Source organism: Arachis ipaensis, chromosome B6 (genome assembly GCF_059453495.1).
Source record: "Arachis ipaensis isolate K30076 ecotype BB chromosome B6, ASM5945349v1, whole genome shotgun sequence".
Classification (NCBI taxonomy): Eukaryota; Viridiplantae; Streptophyta; class Magnoliopsida; order Fabales; family Fabaceae; genus Arachis; species Arachis ipaensis.
Window position 1 is genome coordinate 118,430,364 of NC_142441.1, and position 5,923 is coordinate 118,436,286.

Here is a 5,923-nt window from a genome sequence, read left to right on the forward strand (position 1 = left end):
GAATTCGGATGCTTGAGAAGGAGAACATTGAACTGAGGCACCAAGTCAAAATGATTGAGGAAATGTTGGCTGATTAAGGATGAAGGTGATTAGTCCGTGGTTTGCTTAGGAAGGTATTTGGTGTATAGGTGCTTCGTTGTATGTGAATTTTGTGTTTTGTTATGTGTTGGATGTAAGATAGTGTTTGTAGTTTATGGCAGTCACAAATTAAAAGAAGTCGGTGGGAAGAAATCTCATATTATATGCTCAGTATGGATTATGGTTCATAAACCGCGTAGTTGTGATTGTCATAGCCTTAACAAAGTTTCCGAATTAAATTACAATGTGGTGTGTCTTATGTGAATGATGTAGTCCCATAACCATAGTGATCTTATATTTGAATTACCGCGAGTATTAGTGAAAGAGTTGGTGATATTATGGTACAACGTTGCATACGTTGCAATAAGCTAAAAAAACATGAAAATCTAATTAACTTGCTCTTCAGTTGAGTCCTTTTTAGAATATGCAACATGTACGAGATTAAATTTAAATGGTTTATTAAAATAAAGGTTTAAAAATTTAACAATTTATTGCAATTAAGGTGACGTTGAGGCTTTAATATTTGCCACGGCATCATGAATGCACATCTTTGTTAACAATAAAATGGTTACCAGTACCACTGGTACTAGTGTCTTGATTTTGTCATTGATTTATATAATGAAGTGGATGAATGATTACACCCCCCTCAACAAGGATAGGCATTGGTTTCTCATTATTGTTGACCTAGATTTGGGAGACCTTATGTACCTGGACTCCGCAAAGGACCCAAATGATCGAACGCACAGAGTTTAGATGATGACATACGTGGTACTGTGCAAAATTTTTATCCTTTATGGACTATTCTATTATTTTAGTGACGTCCAATGTCATGTATTCTCACATTGGGAAGTGGATGCATGATTTCTTCTTGGAGACAATGCTGACGGACAAGAGGTTTTATGAAAATGAAGCAACAATCCTACCACTGGTGTCGCAGTTCGATCTAAGAGAACCTCTCGTCACACAACAAAAGGATAAGTCGTAAGTTCTATTTGAAATATAATTTATTTTCATCAACTTTGAAGAATACTTCATGGACACAAATTAATTTGTATTTTAAAATACTTTGGGTATTGTTTTAATGAAAATGCAGAAAAGATTGCAGAGTCTTTGTAGCCCAATGGTTGCAACTTTCCCCTCTGTGGAGCACGTATGATATTGAGGTGAGCACTACACATTCACAAATGAAAATAACAATTATAACACATTCGAAAGTTAATTTTCAAACTTCGTTGTGCAATATGGTCACCAATGCTTTGCTCATTAATTTAGGGTGTCACTGACCTTACCTAGATGAGTCTAGCACTAGACATTTTCTTCTCAAAAGCCAACAAACAGAGAGACGAAGTGGTAAAACTTGCTATTGATTATTGGGACAAGCATGATCAAAAATCCAACACAACAAGAACGAAGTTGAAAAAGAAATCTGTTGTCGAAGTTGTTTCACTAGCCACCAGCAGCAGCCAAAGCATGAACATCTAATGTGTAGGGATTGCACGATGACGTTCCACGCCGAATCCTACTTACGTAGTAGTACTTCTTTTTGGGAGAAGTCACATGATGCATTTTGGTTAGATTAGTGGTATATAATCATACTGGAATTTGCTAGACTGTGTGTTAGTATATATTACTATTGGAATCCGTCTTGATCAGCACAAGATCATGGATCCTGGTGTCTATCTTTTGAGAATTTGTGCGCTTCTCCTGATCATGGGCGTATGGGTATGAGATTCTTTTGGGTATTTAACTGGCTATTTTTGGCACTGAACAAGAAGGTTTAACCTTGTAACTTTGCTTTTTCAAATTGTTAAGATTTCACAATGTCCCGTGGAATAAGTAACTTCAACGAAGTGATGATGTTATTTGAAAGTAGCATTAGATTTTTAATTTTTAAATATTAAAAATTAACACATAACATCTTTAAAATTAAAAAATATTTTTATCACGATGTTGACAGAACCCAAAATATAATGTATGTAACAATTTTAAAGTTACTAGCATACCCTTATTGGAATAACTAACATTATTTGATTCATTAGCAACTATGAATCTTAATTTTAAAAGGAAATATATTCTTACAATGCACATTTAGAGATTTAGAATTATTTACAGTAGTCATTAGCATTAAAAGGCAAAATTTATTTTCTAATGATTAATTGAAATTATTGGATTATATTGTAGTTCAGAAAACTTAATCTAATACTATAAAAAATAAATCGTATTAACAAAAGTTATTTAATTACATTAGTAGTTGTAAATTTTCGGTGTTAACATAACTAAAACACCTTCATAATCAGTCGGTAAATGTGTATTTCTTTCTTTGTTATTAAAAATACCATTAGAGCATAACTTGACCCTTGGAAAAAAAAATAAAAAAGAATATTTAGTGGCGGCTGAATGAAAGTAAAGGCTATAACTGATCTCTGCTTTCAGCAAGCAAAGTTTTGCCATTGAAAGTGTAACGTAAGTACAAAAAAGGCCAAATAATAAAACTCATGTACTTAGCATATCCAATTGCGCTGAACCTTAACGACATTGTTGCACACAAAGCCAAAAAGAGTCTTTTAAACAACTACTGACTCCTAAGAAAAACAAACTAAACCACTAACTGAAACATCACTGGGACTTCTAAATGCCATCTAAGCCTATTGTTGCATTCAGCGATTTCATAAGATCCAGTACCTATGAATTCCCTCAATCGATGAACAAATGGAACACATCCCATCTAAATGATAAATGTTATATGCAATTGAGGGGAGTACCTATTGGTGATAATCGCAAGCCCCTGCATCTGCAACAGATGCTAGAATCTCACTTTGTGCAGTTTCGACAATCCTCTCCTGAGTTCTCACAGGTTTTAATTTTGCCGAAACATTTTTCCCATCTCGTGAATACGCCGATGCTATCCTCGCGGGCAGACTTGTTTCATGTACCCCCATTAAGTTCTGCAACATCAACCCAAATGATCACTCACCACAGTTAATTCAAATATACTGGCTATACAACAACTTCACACCCCAAAACATTATCTCATAATTTCATTTACTTAGCATGCAAAAGTAATGTTGATTCTCTCAGCATAAGTAGTTGAGGGACACATTCCCCACAATCCCATACAAAAACTATGATATATATTTCATCCATACATTAAATTATGTCCCCTGAAGGTTCCTTTAAAAAATTATGCTGAAACAAGAAATTAAGCAAATGAAATACTAAGGTGCACTATTGAAATTCCATATTAATAAATATACTCAAATATGCAATTTTAAATTAGCATTCATGAAATTCTGCAAAAAAAAAAAAATACATGCCAGATTGTACATTAAATTATGTACATATTCCGTACAACTCTATACAGAAATTGTTAGACATGTTTCATCTATACATTAAATTATGTCCCCGAAAGGCTTGATTCAAAAATTATGCTGCAACAAGGAATTAAGTAAATGAAATACCAAGATGCAGTATTGAAATTCCATATTAAAAAATATACTTAAACCTGCAATTTTTCAAAAATTACATGAAATTCTGCAAAAAAAAAAAAAAAATACATGCCAGATTGTACTTAATAAAGCACGAACCTCATTGACCCCTGGTCTTTCGATAGATGCTTCATCCTGTTGCAGACCCCATTTGGATCGATTTGGTACCCTATCAAGAGATGTCCGCTTTGTGTGGCCGGTCCTTTTGCAGAACATACATCTCCTTTTCTTTCCCTTTTTGCCTTTGGACCGTGGAGCGCCTTTAGTTCTAACAACAACGGGATCCCAAACGTCCTCATCCCATTCGCTTTTCTTCCCTCGTTTGGTTGACCAAGACGTGCATGGATGTCAGTACAAATTCCACGAATTCTTTCCATTGCATTCTTAAATACAGTTCGATTCTTTGAACCAAGGTAGAACATCCACTGTGACGCCGCATGGAGTGCCCCATGTCGCAATAGAAAACCTCTCTCACTCAACATGTCGTCGACATACTCTTTAATTGCCTTGGCGTCTCTCCTCCACAGCTTCAGAATTAAACGATTTAGAATATCCTTTAAATGCTCGTGCTTCGTGACAAAGAACATGTGCCTACATAGAAAGTCCTCTTTCTCCCAGAATCGGCATTGACATTCCATTATAGTCACGGTCCTATCAAATAAGGTTACAATGTAGTGGCCGAGATGATCGTACTCTTCCATTGTGTATACCATTGTTATGGAGACACTCCTTTTACTCACAAATTTAACCACTCCAACACCATCAATCTCTTTCTTAACTAGTACAAAAATAGCTCTCGTGTAAACATCTGTAGCACACCTTTCAATAGGATCCAAGCACGTTGTTAGAGCAGGGGTGCTATATATTGAATTGAATTGTGCAACCAGCTCGTTGTTGCGGTATTCTCGTACTACTAACTCCAGATTTTGTACCAATTCCAAAATACTATGTCCTAAGTTCAAAAATCCCATTACGCGAGGATTTATTCCCTCACACCTACATATTGTGCGATATCCAGCACAAAACTTGCCATGAAGGTATGCATTACACCACAGGTGCCTTTTCTCGTATATCTAGTTTGCCCAATATTTTTCGTGTAGACCAAATTCCTCAGAAGCTTCTTCCCATTCAAGCTCGAAGTCATCTACCTCCATGTCAGCATAAAGCCATTTACAGAATATCTCACGAAACATCTGCTCGCCTCCATTCGAGGTTACATTCTTTTGTAAGTGCCATGCACACAACCGATGAGTAGCTTCTGGAAACATTTTTTTGACCGCTGCAATCATCGCATCATCGCCATCAGTTACCACAACAGAAGGGTACTTATTACACATCACCTCCAACATCCACGTATAACTATCTATTGTTTCGTCTAGCACTAATCCAAATCCGAATATCGTGGTTTGCTTATGATTGTTTGACCTAGAAAATATAACTAACGGGTGCTGGTACTTATTCTTCTTGTATGTCGAGTCAAAGGTGACCACATCCCCAAAATACTGATAGTCTACTCTACAAGGTCCGTCGGCCCAGAATATGCTCGCCAACATTCCATCCTTTGTAACGTTATATCTAGCCATTGACATTGGATCCACCGCTGCCTTTCCCTCTAGATATACAATAGCGGTATTCGAGTCACCATTAGCAACCTTGTCCTGCCTCATGTGGTCAATGTAGTTGTATGCATCCTTTTTCTTTAAGCCCAACAAATAGTACTCTTCGACAACCCCAGCCATGTAACCCAAAATCTTTGATGTCGGAACACCATACCCGCGCATGTCATCTATGTTTGCCTTTGCAGCATCCGATATACGACAAAATTTCGAAATCATGTGCACCATCCCTCGAGGTGTCAATTCATGATTGTGATCCAAGATTACTTTGCGAACCTTTTATGTTGACTTTTTCCTATCCAGATAAATCGACAGCTTCGCCATGCAATTAGTACTTGTTTCAGGACGGTGTCCCTTTTTTCTATCCAACATGTTCAAGTGTTTCTCATCTTTCAGTCCAGCCCTATTAACAAAAAAATCTTCTCCTTATCAAATTACCTTCTTCATCCTTTCCATAATCCCCCTTGCGCACGCCAAATCCATGACATCTGCCAAATTTACTGTAAATATCATACGCTCTTTCCTCACTTCGAAAGACCTTTCTCATTATCTCCTATTCTTAGAATCCGAACACATTAGCATAATCGGATGCATACTCATCCGATACTACATTCATGCCGTCGCCGCCGCATGCATCATCCAATTCCTCATCAGACCTACACCCCTCATCCCTTTGGCTTCCTTCCATCCCCTTATTTCCTTGTGAATTTTATCTGATTAAAATTAATTGCAAGAACATAAGAA

General features: G+C 36.7%; 1 pseudogene; it reads right to left on the reverse strand.

Moving 5' to 3' along the window:
* Positions 1-2,840: 2,840 nt before the first annotated feature.
* LOC110263444 (protein FAR1-RELATED SEQUENCE 5-like) lies at positions 2,841-5,503 on the reverse strand (annotated as a pseudogene).
* Positions 5,504-5,923: the final 420 nt, after the last annotated feature.